Genomic DNA, 20,107 nt, shown 5'->3' on the forward strand with positions numbered 1-20,107 from the left:
GGAAGACATGGAGCATGAAGAATGGGCTGAACATTTCGCTGTTCACGCAAACGTTCCAAAGCCTGGCACACAGAGGCCCTCACACATGTCTCCTCCACCTCCGGACCAACCTCACGGTGATGCTTGCCGCATCTCTCTTGAGCCTCCTCCATCTCTTGGTCGCGAGATCAAGAACTTCACCTTAGTTTCCAAACCAACTTATCTTAAGTTTCGCGACGATGTTGACCAGTTCTCTGTTGAGCATTGATATGTCTCCAATGTATCTATAATTTTCGAAATATTCATGCCATGTTTACAACAAGTTTATATGGTTTTGGTATGATTTGCATGGAACTAACCCGGACTGACGCTGTTTTCCGCAGAACTACTGTGGTGTTATCTTTTGATCAGAAATGAAAGTTCTCCAAATGAGCTGAAACTTTTTGACAATTTTTTGGAACAAAAGAGGCACTAGATGCTTCGTGGGAGGGCCAGAAGAGCCACCAGGTGGGCACATTCCACCAGGGTGTGCCTGGAGCCCAACCCGTGTGCAGGTGTATCGTGCTCACCTCGATGCCCATCTTCGCGTGAAACCGACGTCGAAAAATGCTATAAATATAGAAACCCCCAAAAATAACCCTAGATCAGAAGTTTCGCCGCCGCAAGCCTCTGTAGCCATAAAAACCAATCTGGACCCTGTTCCGGCACCCTGCTGGAGGGGGAAATCATCACCGGTGTCCATCTTCATCATCCCGATGACCACCATGATGAGGAGGGAGTAGTCCACCCTCGGGGCTGAGGGTTTGTACCAGTAGCTATGCATTTAATATCTCGCTCTCTCTCTCTCTCTCGTGTTCTTGATATGTCACGATCTTGATGTATCGCGGGCTTTGTTAATATAGTTGGATCATATGGTGTTTTCCCCTCTCTATCTTGTTGTGAATTGAGTTTTCCCTTTGAGATTTCGTTCTTATCAGATTGAATACTTTTATGGATTTGAGAACACTTGATGTATGTCTTGCTATGAATACCCATGGTGACAATGGGGTATGATATTGATTCACTTGATATATGTTTTGGCACTCAACTCGCGGATTCCCGAGGTGACATTGGGGTAATCTATGCATAGGGGTTGATGCACGTTCTTGTCTTTGTTTCTCCGATAGAAATCTTGGGGCACTCTTTGAGGTTCTTTGTGTTGGATTGAGTATTATGAATCTGAAATTATTTGGTGTTATCTTAGTACGAACTCTTGATAGATCGACCGGAAAGGATAACTTGGTGTTATCTTAGTACGAACTCTGGATATATCGATCGGAAAGGATAACTTGGTGTTATTTTAGTACGAACTCTTGGATAGATCGATCAGAAAGAATAGCTTCGAGGTGGTTTCGTACCCTACCGACAATTTCTTCTTATGTTCTCTGCTAGATAAGAACTTTGGAGTGATTCTTCATCGCACGTTGAGAGATGGTTATATGATCCAATTATATTAGCATTTTTGAGAGATTGCACTAGCGAAAGTACGGACCCTAGGCCTCATTTTCAAGCATTGCAATACCGTTTGTGCTCCGTTTTATCAATTGCTACCTTGTTGTTTTTATTGTTCCTATTACAAAAATCAATATCCACTATCATTACAACACTTGTATCACCATCTCTTCGTGAACTAGTGTAGCTATACAATTTACCATTGTATTTGGTGTGTTGGGGACACAAGATACATTCTTATTATTTGGTTGTAGGGTTGTTTGTGAGAGACCATCTTCATCCTATGCCTCCCACGGATTGATAAATCTTAGGTCATCCACTTGAGGGAAAATTGCAACTGTCCTACAAAACTCTGCACTTGGAGGCCCAACACAAGTCTACAAGAACAAGTTGTGTAGTAGACATCAAGCTCTTTTCTCGCGCCGTTGCCGGGGAGGTGAGTGTTTGAAGGTGTATCTTTAGATCATGCAATTGAGTCTTTTAGTTTCTTGTTTTATCACTAGTTTGGTTTATAAAAATAAAACTACAAAAAATGGAATTGACGTGGCTCATATTATTCGTCTTTATCATGTCTTTCGTGAAAATGATGGAAAGCAAAATTGTGCTCAATTCATAGAAGAAGAATTCTATAAAATGTTTGACATAAAATCCATGAATGATGAGCATGATTGCAATGTTGTTGGTATTAACTCTTTGAATATCCATGATGCTAACGATATGCAAAGCCATAAGCTTGGGAATGCTATGTTTGATGAAGAAGATATGTTTAGTACCCCCATGTTTTGATGATAAAAATAATTATGATGATAGCACGCTCCTATTTATGATGATTATATTGATGAAAGTGGATTTGGAGAGGTCATGGCTTTATTTAATGACGAATCCACTATTTTGGAAGAGGTTTCAATTGATTATGAAAACAAAGTTCCTATCTATGATGATTATGGTGATGACATGTATGCTATATTGAGTAATAATAACCATGAAACTTGTCATCGGGATTTTAATTTTCAATCCCATGATAGTTATTTTGTTGAGTTTACTCCCACAATTATGAATGAGAATAAAATTGCTTGTGTGGAGAGTAATAAAATTTCTATGCTTGTAGATCATGAAAAGAATGATTTATGTGATAGTTATATTGTTGAATTCATTCATGATGCTACTGAAAATTACTATGAGGGAGGAACATATGCTTCTACATATATCAATAATATCAAGTTTCCTTTGTATATGTTGAAAGTTTTGAAGTTATGCATGTTTTGCCTTCCTATGCTAGTTGATTCTTGTTCCTATAAGTTGTTTGCTCACAAAATCCCTATGCATATGAAGTGGGTTAGGCTTAAATATGCTTGCCATGTGTTTCATGATGCTCTTGTTATGTTTCAATTCTTTACTTTTATGCGAGCATCATTGAAATCTTCATGCCTAGTGAAAAGGCATCAAAGAAAAGCGCTCGTTGGGAGACAACCCAACATTTATACCTACTGTTTTTGTGTATTCACATGATTAAGCTACTTTATTATTCTTATTTTATAGCTTTTGTTTCAATAAAGTACCAAGTAAAGCCTTTGGGATAGTGTGCATGATAGTTGACATGATTATGTGCATAAACAGAAACTTTTGCTTCCTGTAACAGAATTGTTTAAATTCACTGGTGCGTGAAAAAATTCTGATCTTTTACAGATGATTGTATGCAAATTGCGTAAGTTGTCATAATGTTTCAGAATTGTTAGATTTACATAAGTATGGTAGTTTTCCAGATCATTACAGATTGTTCTGTTTTTGACAGATTCTGTTTTCAATGCATAGTTTGCTTGTTTTCTAGTTTCTATGGTTTATATTGCTCAATATGAACTATGGAAATGAAAAGTTACAGTAGGCATTGTGCAAGAACAATTATGAATCTTGTCTTTGACAGTACCAAAGTGAATGGTTTGCTCTTTATCATACTAACATATCTCATGAAGTTCCGTTAAGTTTTGTGTGATTGAAGTTTTCAAGTTTTAGGTGAGATATCGATATGAGGAGAATAAGGTGTGACAAGACGTTAAGCTTGGGGGTGCCCAGGGCACCCCCAATGTAATATTCAAGGAAGATCCAAGCAACTAAGCTTGGGTTTACCCCGGAAGGCATCCCCTCTTTCGTCTCCAACAATATCGGTAACCTTACTTGAGGCTATATTTTTATTCGTCACATGATATGAGTTTTGCTTGGAGCGTCATTTTATTTTCTTTTGATTTGTTTTCTGTTATTTAGAATAATGTTTTGTATCTTTTATTTCAATAAAAATTTCAAATATAGCCTTTGCCATGCTTATTTTGCAAGCCAATATGTTGCTGTTTAAAAACAGAAAGTTGCATGCTAGTGCGAGAATTCTTGACAAAATTCAGAATGTGATAAAATGCTGATTTTTTTGCAAATAATATAAAAAAATCTACAATGTGGTATTTTTGCAGAAATGTTTGGATGGATAGAAGTATGAATCCTCTTGCATTCTTTACAGACTGTCCTGTTTTGGCAGATTGCTGTTATGTTTGCATTGTTTACTTATGTTTGCTTGTTTAATGATTATGTTTGAGGATAGGAGTCTTAAATATGCAAAGGCATTTAGTATGCAATGTTAAATAATAATTTTGGTGATTTTCTATAGTAGAGAATGATAAGGTTATTACATTGATTTATACTAACTTACCTCACGAGTTCTTGTTTAGTTTTGTATGGGTGAAGTTCTTAAGATTTAGGGAAACCATGATATAAAAATAATTAAGGAGACACAAAAGCTCAAGCTTGGGGATGCCCAAGGCATCCCAAGATAATATTTCAAAAATTCTCAAGCATCTAAGCTTGGGGATGCCCCGGTAGGCATCCCACCTTTCTTCATAAACATTTATCGATCAGTATCGGTTCAGCCTAAGTTTTTGCTTCTTCACATGATGTGTGCGATCCTTGGAATTTCATTTTATTTTGTTTTGTTTGCTGTTTTAATAAATTACTTAGATATTAAAGTTTTTAAATAAGAGAGAGTCCTCAAATAGCTACCAATTTACTTAACTACTCGTTTGAACTTTACTTATATCTTTTTTGGAGTAGTTTGTCGAACACTCTTGTGCTTCACTTATATTATTTTGAGAGTTGATACTAGTGATGAAAATTTACATAAGCTTTGAAATTAGTCCTAATATGATGAATATTCATGAAGGATATAATAAAAACTCATGTAGATCATTGGGTATGATACGTTTGATTCCTTGCAATAGTTTTGCGATATGGGGATAATAGTATGTGAGTCATGTTGGGGAGTAATTGTGCTTTAGTAGGAATATCGGTGTTAAGGTTTGTGATTCCCTATGCAAGCACGAAAGTCAATAGTTATGCAATGTGTTTAATGCTCGTTTATGATCATTTTCGTTTCTTGATTGGTCGCTTCTCAATCTATTTGCTAGCCTTCATTTGCACTAAGTAGGAATACCCCTTGTGCATCCAAAATCCTAAAAACCAAGTTTTGCAAAATGAGTCCACCATACCTACCTATATGCGGCCATGGATTGTGAAAGAATGGTGGAAAAAGTAATAAAATTTATTTTATGTTTCGGAACCTCCTATGATATATCTAGCATGGGAAGTGTTGGGAATTACTCGGCCGTTTTCGTTGACGAGAAAAGTATGCCTCCAAAAATATTTTTATCTCTCAATTTAAGCTTTGAGCTCTGGCACCTCTACAAATCTATGCTTCCCTCTGCGAAGGGCTTATCTATTTACTTTTATGCAAATTTTTATTTTTATTTGAGTCTCCATCTTCTCTTTTAAAGCACCAACTAGGGAGCACTATGATCATACTTGCGCATTGGATGTAGCAAATATTCGAGTATGTTTCGTAACTGGATCAATGACTGAGCATGATGAGCTAGGGATAACTTTCTGTAGCGTTGATATTTTGAAAGACATGGTTGCTTGTTAGTATGCTTGAATATTGATGTCTTTATGTAAAATTATAGACTATTGCTTTCAATCATTCAAGTCAAAATGTCCATGTTCCAAAAGAAAGAGTATATGATGAATATGATAGGTAGCCTTCCACAAGGAAAAAACCATTTTCAATTGCTACTTTATCATGATGAGTTTTATGAGAAAGAATTGCTATTGTGATGCTAGGAAAAGTGATTGAAATTATCATTGATTAATCTTATGAACTATGCTGGAATTCACACTTCATAAATTATTTCTTTTATCATTTACCTACTTGAGGACGATAGGAATTAAGCTTGGGGATGCTAATACGTGGGAGGGCCAGAAGATCCACGAGGTGGGCACAACCCACCAGGGCGCTCGTGGAGCCAAACCCTTGTGTAGGTGTATCGTGCTCACCTCGAGGCCCATCTTCTCGTGAAACTGACGCCAAAAATCCTATAAATACATAAACCCCCAGTAATAACCCTAGATCAGAAGTTTCCCCGCTGCAAGCCTCTGTGGCCATGAAAAACCAACCTAGGCCCAGTTCCGGCACCCTGCCGGAGGGGGAAATGATCACCGGTGGCCATCTTCATCATCCTGGTGGCCAACATGATGAGGAGGTAGTAGTCCACCCTCGGGGCTAAGGGTTTGTACCAGTAGCTATGTGTTTAATCTCTCTCTCTCTCTCTCGTGTTCTTGAGATGTCACGATCTTGATGTATCGCGGGCTTTGTTAATATAGTTGGACCATATGGTGTTTTCTACTCTCTATCTTGTCGTGAATTGAGTTTTCCCTTTGAGATTTCGTTCTTATCGGATTGAATACTTTTATGGATTTGAGAACACTTGATGTAAGTCTTGCTATGAATACCCATGGTGACAATGGGGTATCATATTGATTCACTTGATATATGTTTTGGCACTCAACTCGCGGATTCCCGAGGTGACATTGGGTTAATCTATGCGTAGGGGTTGATGCACGTTCTTGTCTTTGTTTCTCCGATAGAAAACTTGGGGCACTCTTTGAGGTTATTTGTGTTGGATTGAGTATTATGAATCTAAAATTGGTTGGTGTTATCTTAGTACGAACTCTTGATAGACCGATCAAAAAGGATAACTTGGTGTTATCTTGGTACGAACTATGGATAGATCGATCGGAAAGGATAACTTGGTGTTATTTTAGTGCGAACTCTTGGATAGATCGATCAGAAAGAATAGCTTCGAGGTGGTTTCGTACCCTACCGACAATTTCTTATTATGTTCTCCGCTAGATAAGAACTTTGGAGTAATTCTTCATTGCACATTGAGGGATGGTTATATGATCCGATTATATTGGCATTGTTGAGAGATTACACTAGCGAAAGTACGAACCCTAGGCCTCATTTTCAAGCATTGCAACACCGTTTGTGCTACGTTTTATCAATTGCTACCTTGGTGTTTTTATTGTTCCTATTACAAAAATCAATATCTACTATCATTACTACACTTGTATCACCATATCTTCACCGAACTAGTGCACCTATACAATTTACCATTGTATTTGGTGTGTTGGGGACACAAGAGACTTTTTATTATTAGGTTGCAGGGTTGTTTGAGACAAACCATCTTCATCCTATGAATCCACGGATTGATAAACCTTAGGTCAACCACTTGAGGGAAAATTGCTACTGTCCTACAAAACTTTACGCTTGGAGGCCCAACACAAGTCTACAAGAACAAGTTGTGTAGTAGACATCAAGCATGATTCGATGGATTCTCGTTTTCGTACAAATGTTTAGGCTGAAATTTTCACCACTGTCATTGTTCCTAAGGGTCTGTATGTTCAACACTACATTGACTTGGAGCATATCCGTACTCACCCGCTAAAATGCCTGGGTGCCATTGATCTCATTGAGTCGTCTAGACTTGCTGCTCCGTTTGCTTTTAAACAGGATTTCAATCATGCTACCATTCATCAGTTTTATGCCACTTCTTTCTTTGGTCCTAACAAGACTGTCACCTGGATGACTTCTAACACTGAGCTCACCGCTTCTTATTCTCAATTTGTCGCCGCTCTTGGCTTTCTTGACACTGGGTTCAAAATCCATAAGGACGATCCCAATCGTGTGCCAAAAGCCATTGAGGCTTGTGGATATCTCCTAAAACCCCTTGATGAACTTAATGACGAGGAAAAGGGCAAGGACCTAAATCTAGTATCTATTTGGAGGTCTCCTTTCTTCGTCATTTTCTAGTGTCTCATTTGCACCATCTATCCCCAGATGGGTGACAAGGGGTCCTATAGCGGATATTGTATTGATCTTATGTTTCGCCTTTATGAGCATCCCAAAGGAAAGATAAATGTTCCTCACTTTCTATGGCATGAGATTCATCTTGCTAGTCTTCAGTACAAGCAAGCTTTTACTCATGCTCCTTTTATTCAGGCTCTCATTGAGAGTATAGCTCCTTTCCCCATTGCTCGGACTCACGTGCAACAGCAGTGGGTCATTCCACCTCATATGGCGGATGATTGGGCTCCCAAGAAATCCTCCTTTACACCTGCTCGACGGGCGGCTCCTCGGTCTCGCCTTGCTCCCTCTGGCTCAGTTCCTTTCGGTCGCATTACTCGTTTTCTTGGGAAGGCCCATTCTGCCATGATGAAGGCTTTCTCCTTCCACTGCTCATAAAACCACGATGTGGTCACTCGCATGGTCTCTTCTGAGAATGCTTCGAAGGCTCGTCTGAGAGACTTCAGACAACTGATGTGAGTGAGGATGGGCGTCTTCCTGAGGTCCCTCCTTCTGACTTTGGATTCCCACCTGGCCCTAAATGGGATGATTTCTTTAATGAGGCAGGAGACAGTGGCACCCATGGTGATGACGATGGTAGTGATGATATCTGATTGCGTGGATGTCATCTCAGGGCCTTCCCCGTTTGTGTACTTGATGCCAAGGGGAGGAGTTTATTATAGTTTGATTTGTTTGCCCATTATGCTATGTATGTATGTTCATCGTTTGTTGAGCCATTATGTTGTGTTGATCAAACCATTATGCAATCTATGTATGTTGATCGTATGGTGAACCATTATGTTTTGTTGAGGAACAATCATGAATTATCTTTTATGTTGACATATTATTCTATGTAATGTGTTTTATGTGCTCATTATTAAGTAAGGTAGAGCTCCTACACATATCCAGTTTCACTATGAATACAATAAGTGGGAGCTCTTTAACAAATCTCTCCTAAGCTTCATAAGTTTTTTTTAGAGATATACGTATGTTGTCATCAACTACCAAAAATGGGGAGATTGAAACTGCAATCATGCCCTTAATCATGTTTTGATATTGTTGACATCATACCTATAGGGAACTAATCATCTTTGTCAAGTGCGTCTCAGGTTCAGTTCCCAAAATATTATTAGGCGGATCATGACTGACATATTCAAGATGCTCAAAGTATGGAGAAACAAGTGAAAAAGCTCTAGCTCTTTCCGGTTTATTCTTGAGTATAGGGATCCCGCACTATTAAGAGGGGATCACTGGTTCTCGCAAAAGATTTGCTCAAAATCTAGGAAAACCTCTTGGTGGAGTTTTCACCTTGGTTGTGATGTTGGCCTCTGCCTTGCCCGGACGTCCAGAGGTTTCCGGACGACCGACACGTCATAGTACTCCGACTGACCGATGCTCTCCGGAAATCCGGTGCCACAATACCAGTAAGAAATCCATGAATTACTAGTCCTTCCAGGCGACCGGTTTCCGGACATCTGTGGGTGACCGGAAATCCGATGGCTCATCTCCAGAGCCAAAATGACGGATGTCCAATCCTCCCCGGACGACCGTGCACCGGACGACCGACATTCTTCGGTCGTCCGCACCCAGTGTTCCCAGCTCTCTGCTGCTGCGCTGACCCACTCCGCTCTCCAGTGGCCAGGCGACTGACTCGTGTCGGACGTACGGTCCTTATATTCTGTCCGGATGTCTGGTGTCCTTCGGACGTCCAGCAACTGCATAGCTTAAGTGACCTCCAACTTCTATTTTCACACTACCACTATATATATATCTTTCTCCCACCTCGAGTGAGGGTTGACCAACACAGTGAAAAGATTTCAAGAACACCTTTCTCTTTCAGTCTCTCTTGATCTCACCAAATCCTAGATCTCGAGTGCATTTGTGAGGATTCTTGAGTGTTGTTCCAATCAAAAGATAGATCGTCCCTCTCCCCTCCTCTCAACCAAAGGAATTCATGTTTTGAGCGGTTCCCTTGATCTTGTTACTCTTGGAGGTCGGAGACTCCTAGGCGGTAGGAGTTCTTCATTGAGGAATCAAACCATTGTGATTTCCCCCGGAAAGTCTATAAAGTTTTGGAGACCACCTCAAGGTCTACCACTAGTGGTTGAGAATCACCTTCGTGGTGATATCTCAAAGAGAGAATAGGGTGAGCCTTTGTGGCGTTGGTGTGCCTTCGTGGTAACATCCACCTCTCTAAACAGTGACATAGCACTACTGCAGGATGCTACTAACGCGACACTAAAATCAGAGACCCTTTGACGAAACTGTGTGCGATGCCTTAATCGCAAACGGTGATGTAATAAAACCGTAAAAAAAGATACAAACTGCTTGCAATGGCGGAGACATCAAACATGATTCAGATATACAGCATACAGATCACTCAGATGAACTATTTTTATTAGGCAACACAACAGAAACAGTCAGCCGGATCAAGGTGTATGCGATATACGACATACAGTTCACTCAGATGAACTGTTTGCGATTAGCCAACACAAACAAAAACGGTTCAACTTAACAAGATGTGTGTGATACGCGGCAAACAAGTCAATAATCACAAATGTGCAGGAAGACCGATAACAACACAGACAATTCCTGTTAACACATCGTGTGTGTTGTGAGCAAACGATTGCAGGTATACAATTGTGAGTAATTGATGAAATCATCACCGACGAGTTCCATTGTTTAGTCCGTGTGTGATGTGATTTGCTCTGTCTATAGATCGTTAACATATATACTTATAAGAACAACGTTGCATAACCAAAATAAGCATACAATTACATAAGTAGCTACACACATAACATTTCCACACACCAAAGTAAGCAATTACATGCATACTAAACTAGGAGAAATGAGCATCTAATCATCTACATCTTGTTGTGACGATGCTTGCCATTGCTCTGCTTTCGGCTAGATCCCTGGCTGTTTTGGGAAAGGAGGCACTTCCTCAAGTCAATGTTCCACCTATACATCTCGTAGCTCATGTACGCCTCCTTGGCCGCATACACGATGTGAGCTTTGTCGAGTTTCTCCATCCTGGCCGAGTGCCAGGCATGCTTGTCCTTTTTGCAGGAAAATCCTTCATGTCTCTATAGTAGGGGTCGATGATGGGCTCGGCGAGGTGAACCAGTGAGTCCTTCTCATGCTCCTTGCTGGCCCAGATCTTGTAATGGCCTTGGATGTCGACAAGATTCTGGCAGGCGAGGCCCGAATTCTTGAGCACATTTACATTCTTGGTGATGTCCACCATAGCGAACATGTAGTGGGGGCTGTTGACAAACCTGACAAAACGCTCGCAAGGCCTTGTGGCCAGGCAGTAGTGGTAGACGATGACGTGATTGCGCATGCACATCTGGGCAACGGCGACCTTGGGACGAGACCCGACACGAGCGCGGGTGTACTCAAGGTTGAACCCGACCACCTTGTACTTCTCCTCAGCAAGCAACAGCTCCATGATGTGGATGGAGTGCTCCACCCAGACCGGGTTGCTGGTGTACACCACCGAGAGCTCCCTGAACCTTCTGCGGGGGTCCAGCACGACATGCATGGTGAACTGCTGCTCGTCATCGGCACCCGCTCGGAGCGCCATGGGAGCCGTGCAGGATACCCTCTAAGAATTGGTCATGGTGGGTGTGCTTCTTGCAATATGGGGGCACGATCAAAAGGTTGAAGAGACACAAGGGTTAAATGGCCGCTGTAATAAATGGGGGCCGGCCGGCCTGTAATCGTCACATCTTGTCACCGCGTACATAGCGAAGGATTCTAGTGCACGCTTGAGCACCCCACACGCGTTTCATTTGATCACGCGTGGGATCAAAGATGCGCCAAATGTATCGTTGGTGAGCCTGTTCCCGCGAAACCGCGCAAGCTTCCCGCCCGCCTAGTTTGGCCACGCGTCGCTGGCATAGTGCATAAGTTTGATCAATGATAATTTCAATCACTTTTCCTAGCATCATTACAACGACAATTTCTCATAAAACTCATCATGATAAAGTAGCAATCAATCCACATGTTATGGTTCAAACAATGCCTTCTCTTGAAACTTGAAAACCTATGTTCTCCGTCACCAAACAATTGCAATACACTTATTCTACAAAGTCTAGGTAAGAGCTCCACATACTCAATTATCATATAGTCTTCTATGATTGCTAGTACTCAAAGCATATTTTAAGAACAAATGGCATCCGTCGAACACAGAGAACATAGGGGCTTAATGTTTTGCCTCCGAACTCATTTATCATAGAGATAATTGTCAACAATAATAAATCATGATCAAATATATTTGACTGGCCACTACAAAAAAGGCACATCCGTGACATTTAGGCCGGAACAATTTTTTTTCTGTCATGCTTATGACACTTCTATTACGATAATTGTGAAAAAACCATGTATTATCATAGATGTGGTGGCCTCCTACTTCTATTAATAAAAATCATGATAGAAAATGGTTTTTTCATCCTGGGTGGGCCGGGGACGCACCTGCTTGACATTCTTTGGGCCATCCATGACGAAAAAAATCATGGTAGAAGCGAGGGCGAGGAAAATTTCGAGGAGTTTCCGGTTAGGGTGGGTGGTCGGGGCCGAGCGATGCACGCGAGGTTTGTGTGTTTCTCTCATACATGTATGCGCATATGGGCAAGGTGTTGGGCTCTAACTGAACCCGTGCGAGGCATTCGCTTACTGAACCCGAGCGATTGCACTAGCTACGTTACTAAACCCGAGCGATCGATCCCTTCGCTGTTAACTGAATCCGAGCGATTCCTTTTCTATTGCTACTAACTGAAGCCGATCGAACCTGCCTCTTGATGAATAGTGACCGTTGTTGGGGGGTGGATGAACAGTCCCCGGTGGGGGTTGGATGAACAGGACCCCGTGGTAGTAGTAGGCCATTGCCACTAGATGAATAGGACCCCAATCGAGGAGGCCGCCACACCCGAGCCGATAGTGGTGGATGAACAGGACCCCGTGGAGGGCTGGTTGAATAGTAGCCGATGGAGGCTGGATGAACAGTAGCCCGTCGATGAGTAGTAGCTGGTGGAGGCAGGAGGAAGGTCACGTGGATGAACAGTGGCAGGTGGAGGCTGGAGGAAGTCAACGATGCATGAACAAAAGCCCGTGGAGGCTGGAGGAAGTCGACGGTGGATGAATAGTAGCCCATGGAGGCTGGAGCGAGGCAGTAGATGATGGATGAACAGTAGCTCATGGACTCCTGTTTTGTGGTTCGCCACACCCCTCCTGATGAACAGGACCCCATTTCGACCGTAGGTGCTCCAACACAAGTTTGTTTCCTCCGTTTTGTTGTACGCCACACCCCTCTCGGTGGTTTCGTACCCTACCGACAATTTCTTATTATGTTCTCCGCTAGATAAGAACTTTGGAGTGATTCATCATTGCACGTTGAGGGATGGTTATATGATCCGATTATATTGGCATTGTTGAGAGATTACACTAGCGAAAGTACGAACCCTAGGCCTCATTTTCAAGCATTGCAATACCATTTGTGCTCCATTTTATCAATTGCTACCTTGCTGTTTTTATTGTTCCTATTACAAAAATCAATATCTACTATCATTACTACACTTGTATCACCATATCTTCACTGAACTAGTGCACCTATACAATTGACCATTGTATTTGGTGTGTTGGGGACACAAGAGACTTTTTATTATTAGGTTGCAGGGTTGTTTGAGACAGACCATCTTCATCCTATGAATCCACGGATTGATAAACCTTAGGTCAACCACTTGAGGGAAAATTTCTACTGTCCTACAAAACTTTACGCTTGGAGGCCCAACACAAGTCTACAAGAACAAGTTGTGTAGTAGACATCAAGCATGATTCGATGGATTCTCGTTTTCGTACAAATGTTTAGGCTGAAATTTTCACCACTGTCATTGTTCCTAAGGGTCTGTATGTTCAACACTACATTGACTTGGAGCATATCCGTACTCACCCGCTAAAATGCCTGGGTGCCATTGATCTCATTGAGTCGTCTAGACTTGCTGCTCCGTTTGCTTTTAAACAGGATTTCAATTATGCTACCATTCATCAGTTTTATGCCACTTCTTTCTTTGGTCCAAACAAGACTATCACCTGGATGACTTCTAACACTGAGCTCACCGCTTCTTATTCTCAATTTGTCGCCGTTCTTGGCTTTCTTGACACTGGGTTCAAAATCCATAAGGACGATCCCAATCGTGTGCCCAAAGCCATTGAGGCTTCTGGATATCTCCTAAAACCCCTTGATGAACTTAATGACGAGGAAAAGGGCAAGGACCTAAATCAAGTATCTATTTGGAGATCTCCTTTCCTCGTCATTTTCTAGTGTCTCATTTGCACCATCTATCCCCAGATGGGTGACAAGGGGTCCTATAGCGGATATTGTATTGATCTTATGTTTCGCCTTTATGAGCATCCCAAAGGAAAGATAAATGTTCCTCACTTTCTATGGCATGAGATTCGTCTTCCTAGTCTTCCGTACAAGCAAGCTTTTACTCATGCTCCTTTTATTCAGGCTCTCATTGAGAGTATAGCTCCTTTCCCCATTTCTCGGACTCACGTGCAACAGCAGTGGGTCATTCCACCTCATATGGCGGATGATTGGGCTCCCAAGAAATCCTCCTCTACACCTGCTCGACGGGCGGCTGCTCGGTCTCGCCTTGCTCCCTCTGCTCAGTTCCTTTCGGTGGCATTACTCGTTTTCTTGGGAAGGCCCATTCTGCCATGATGAAGGCTTTCTCCTTCCACTGCTCATAAAACCACGATGTGGTCACTCGCATGGTCTCTTCTAAGAATGCTTCGAAGGCTCGTCTGTGAGACTTCAGACAACTGATGTGAGTGAGGATGGGCGTCTTCCTGAGGTCCCTCCTTCCAACTTTGGATTCCCACCTGGCCTTAAATGAGCTGATTTCTTTAATGAGGCAGGAGACAGTGGCACCCATGGTGATGACGATGGTAGTGATGATCTCTGATTGCGTGGATGTCATCTCAGGGCCTTCCCCATTTGTGTACTTGATGCCAAGGGGAGGAGTTTATTATAGTTTGATTTGTTTGCCCATTATGCTATGTATGTATGTTCATCGTATGTTGAACCATTATGTTGTGTTGATCAAACCATTATGCTATCTATGTATGTTGATCGTATGGTGAACCATTATGTTGTGTTGAGGAACAATCATGAATTATCCTTTATGTTGACATATTATTCTATGTAATGTGTTTTATGTGCTCATTATTAAGTAAGGTAGAGCTCCTACAGATATCCAGTTTCACTACGAATACAATAAGGGGGAGCTCTTTAACAAATCTCTCCTAAGCTTCATAAGTTTTTTTGAGAGCTATACGTATGTTTTCATCAACTACCAAAAATGGGGAGATTGAAACTGCAATCATGCCCTTAATCATGTTTTGATATTGTTGACATCATACATATAGGGAACTAATCATCTTTGTCAAGTGCGTCTCAGGTTTAGTTCCCAAACTATTATTAGGCGGATCATGACTGACATATTCAAGATGCTCAATGTATGGAGAAACAAGTGAAAAAGCTCTAGCTCTTTCCGGTTTATTCTTGAGTATAGGGATCCTGCACTATTAAGAGGGGATCACTGGTTCTCGCAAAAGACTTGCTCAAAATCTAGGAAAACCTCTTGGTGGAGTTTTCACCTTGGTTGTGATGTTGGCCTCTACCTTGCCCGGACGTCCAGAGGTTTCCGGACGACCGACACGTCATAGTCCTCCGGCTGACTGATGCTCTCCGGAAATCCGGTGCCACAATACCAGTAAGAAATCCATGGATTTCTAGTCCTTCTGGGCAACCGGTTTCCAGACGTCTGTGGGTGACCGGAAATCCGATGGCTCATCTCCAGAGCTAAAATGACGGATGTCCAATCCTCCCCGGACGACCGTACACCGGACGACCGACATTCTCCGGTCGTCCGCACCCAGTGTTCCCAGCTCTCTGCTGCTGCGCTGACCCACTCCGCTCTCCAGTGGCTAGGCGACTGACTCGTGTCGGACGTCCGGTCCTTATTTTCTGTCCGGATGTCTGGTGTCCTTCGGACGTCCAGCAACTGCATAGCTTAAGTGACCTCCAACTTCTATTTTCACACTAGCACTATATATATATATATATCTTTCTCCCACCTCGAGTGAGGGTTGACCAACACAGTGAAAAGATTTCAAGAACACCTTTCTCTTTCAGTCTCTCTTGATCTCACCAAATCCTAGATCTCGAGTGCATTTGTGAGGATTCTTGAGTGTTGTTCCAATCAAAAGATAGATCATCCCTCTCCCCTCCTCTCAACCAAAGGAATTCTTGTTTTGAGCGGTTCCCTTGCTCTTGTTACTCTTGGAGGTTGGAGACTCCAAGGCGGTAGGAGTTCTTCATTGAGGAATCAAACCATTGTGATTTCCCCCGGAAAGTCTGTAATGGTTTGGAGAACACCTCAAGGTCAACCACTAGTGGTTGAGAATCACCTTCGTGGTGATATCTCAAAGAGAGAATAGGATGAGCCTTTGTGGCGTTGGTGTGCCTTCGTGGTAACATCCACCGCTCTAAACAGTGACGTAGCACTACTGCAGGATGCTACTAACGCGACACTGAAATCAGACACCCTTTGACGAAACTGTGTGCGATGCCTTAATCGCAAACGGTGATGTAATAAAACCGTAAAAAAAGATACAAACTGTTTGCAATGGCGGAGACATCAAACATGATTCAGATATACCGCATACAGTTCACTCAGATGAACTATTTTTTATTAGGCAACACAACAGAAACAGTCAGCCAGATCATGGTGTGTGCGATATACGACATACAGTTCACTCAAATGAACTGTTTGCGATTAGCCAACACAAACAGAAATGGTTCAACTTAACAAGATGTGTGTGATATGCGGCAAACAAGTCAATAATCACAAATGTGCAGGAAGACCGATAACAACACAGACAATTCCTGTTAACACATCGTGTGTGTTGTGAGCAAACGATTGCAGGTATACAATTGTGAGTAATTGATGAAATCATCACCGACGACTTCCACTGTTTAGTCCGTGTGCGATGTGATTTGCTCTGTCTTCAGATCGTTAACATATATACTTATAAGAACAATGTTTCATAACCAAAAAAAGCATACAATTACATAAGTAGCTACACACATAACATTTCCACCCACCAAAGTAAGCAATTACATGCATACTAAACTAGGAGAAATGAGCATCTAATCATCTACATGTTGTTGTGACGATCCTTGCCATTGCTCTGCTTTCGGCTAGATCCCTGGCCGCTTTGGGAAAGGAGGCACTTCCTCATGTCAATGTTCCACCTATACATCTCGTAGCTCATGTACGCCTCCTTGGCCGCATACACGACGTGAGCTTTGTCGAGTTTCTCCATCCAGGCCGAGTGCCAGGCATGCTTGTCCTTTTTGCAGGAAAATCTTTCATGTCTCTGTAGTAGGGGTCAATGATGGGCTCGGCGAGGTGAACCAGTGAGTCCTTCTCATGCTCCTTGCTGGCCCTGAACTTGTACTGGCCTTGGATGTCGACAAGATTCTTGTAGGCGATGCCTGAATTCTTGAGCACCTTTACATTCTTGGTGATGTCCACCGTAGCAAACATGTAGTGGGGGTTGTTGACAAACCTGACAAAACGCTCGCAAGGCCTTGTGGCCAGGCAGTAGTGGTAGACGATGACGTGATTGCGCATGCATATCTGGGCAACGGCGACCTTGGGACAAGACCCGACACGAGCGCGGGTGTACTCAAGGTTGAACCCGACCACCTTGTACTTCTCCTCAGCAAGCAACAGCTCCATGATGTGGATGGAGTGCTCCACCCAGACCGGGTTGCTGGTGTACACCACCAAAAGCTCCCTGAACCTTCTGTGGGGGTCCAGCACGACATGCATGGTGAACTGCTGCTCGTCATCGGCACCCGCTCGGAGCGCCATTGCATCCCTGCAGGATACCCTCTAAGAATTGGTCGTGGTGGGTGTGCTTCTTGAAATATGGGGGGACGATCAAAGGGTTGAAGAGACACAAGGGTTAAATGGCCGCTGTAATAAATGGGGGCCGGCCGGCCTGTAATCGTCACATCTTGTCACCGCGTACATAGCGGAGGATTCTAGTGCACGCTTGAGCACCCAACACGCGTTTCATTTGATCACGCGTGGGATCAAAGAGGCGCCAAATGTATCGTTGGTGAGCCTGTTCCCGCGAAACCGCGCAAGCTTCCCGCCCGCCTAGTTTGGCCACGCGTCGCTGGCATAGTGCATAAGTTTGATCAATGATAATTTCAATCACTTTTCCTAGCATCATTACAATGACAATTTCTCATAAAACTCATCATGATAAAGTAGCAATCAATCCTCATGTTATGGTTCAAACAATGCCTTCTCTTGAAACTTGAAAACCTATGTCCTCAGTCACCAAACAATTGCAATACACTTATTCTACAAAGTCTAAGTAAGAGCTCCACATACTCAATTATCATATAGTCTTCTATGATTGCTAGTACTCAAAGCATATTTTAAGAACAAATGGCATCCATCGAACATGGAGAAACATAGGGGCTTAATGTTTCGCCTCCGAACTCATTTATCATAGAGATAATTGTCAACAATAATAAATCATGATCAAATATATTTGACTGGCCACTACAAAAAAGGCACATCCGTGACATTTAGGCCCGAACAATTTTTTTCTGTCATGCTTATGACACTTCTATGACGATAATTGTGACAAAACCACGTATTATCATAGATGTGGTGGGCTCCTACTTCTATGACAAAAAATCATGACAGAAAATGGGTTTTTCATCCTGGGTGGGCCGGGGACGCACCTGCTTGACATTCTTTGGGCCATCCATGACGAAAAAAATCATGGTAGAAGCGAGGGCGAGGAAAATTTCGGGGAGTTTCCGGTTACGGTGGGTGGTCGGGGCCGAGCGATGCACGCGAGGTTTGTGTGTTTCTCTCATACATGTATGCGCGTGTGGGCAAGGTGTTGGGGTATAACTAAACCCGTGCGAGGCATTCGCTTACTGAACCCCGAGCGATTGCACTAGCTACGTTACTAAACCCGAGCGATCGATCCCTTGGCTATTAACTGAATCCGAGCGATTCCTTTTCTATTGCTACTAACTGAAGCCGATCGAACCTGCCTCTTGATGAATAGTGACCGTTGTTGGGGGGTGGATGAACAGTCCCCGGTGGGGGTTGGATGAACAGGACCCCGTGGTAGTAGTAGGCCATTGCCACTGGATGAATAGGACCCCAATCGAGGAGGCCGCCACACCCGAGCCGATAGTGGTGGATGAACAGGACCCCGTGGAGGGCTGGTTGAATAGTAGCCGATGGAGGCTGGATGAACAGTAGCCCGTCGATGAGTAGTAGCTGGTGGAGGCAGGAGGAATGTCGCGTGGATGAACATTGGCAGGTGGAGGCTGGAGGAAGTCAACGATGGATGAACAAAAGCCCGTGGAGGCTGCAGGAAGTCGACGGTGGATGAATAGTAGCCCATGGAGGCTGGAGCGAGGCAAGAGATGATGGATGAACAGTAGCCCGTGGACTCCTGTTTTGCGGTTCGCCACACCCCTCCTGATGAACAGGACCCCGTTTCGACCGTAGGAGCTCGAACACAAGTCCGTTTTCTCTATTTTGTGGTACGCCATACCTCGTTTTGGCTGCTCTGTCCAAGCCGGTTGGCTCCCGATGAACAGGACGTATTCCAACCCAGTCGGTTGCCTCCCGATGAACACGACGCTGTTTCCTCCATTCTGACCCAACCGGTTGGCTGCCGATGAACAGGACACCCTTGCTGCCGTCCGTTGCCTTTCCATGTACACGAGCTCTGGCCGTACGTATGCGCAAGTACACATTCAAGAACCAGCCCGTATGTACGTACTTGGCCGTATTTTTTGGCATGTGGATGTACATACGTGTACACAGTTTAGAAGGGACTGCCTGAACTGCTATGCCGTGGGCTCTATTACTACACGTGTCGCTGCTTGCTCGGCCACAGTTCATTGTTGTAGAGAGACCGATTGACCAGTATGTACATACACGTTCGCGACCAGACAGACAACGCTACGTACGCTTCGACCGGGTGGGTCCCAGCTGTTAGGTAGGATAAGGACGCACTTCCCTTCCGTGCGAAGATATGGATGGTGGGTCCGAGCTATCAGGGGGACCATTCATTTTTTTGCGTATTATAAGGAGGCACTTCCTTGCATGCGAAGATGCAGCTAGTGGGTCCATCTGTCAGGCACACCGCGTACACTACTCTTCCGATGGTTCTCGTTCATTGACCACGTTGACCACACCGCGCGGACAGCACCTAGGTGGTGGATGACGGCGAGTCTGAGAAAGGGAATGACACTAAGCCAAGGAAGACGAGGCAGGTGGATGCCCTCGCGGAGGGGAG

The sequence above is a fragment of the Triticum aestivum genome, chromosome 4D (assembly GCF_018294505.1).
Source record: "Triticum aestivum cultivar Chinese Spring chromosome 4D, IWGSC CS RefSeq v2.1, whole genome shotgun sequence".
Classification (NCBI taxonomy): Eukaryota; Viridiplantae; Streptophyta; class Magnoliopsida; order Poales; family Poaceae; genus Triticum; species Triticum aestivum.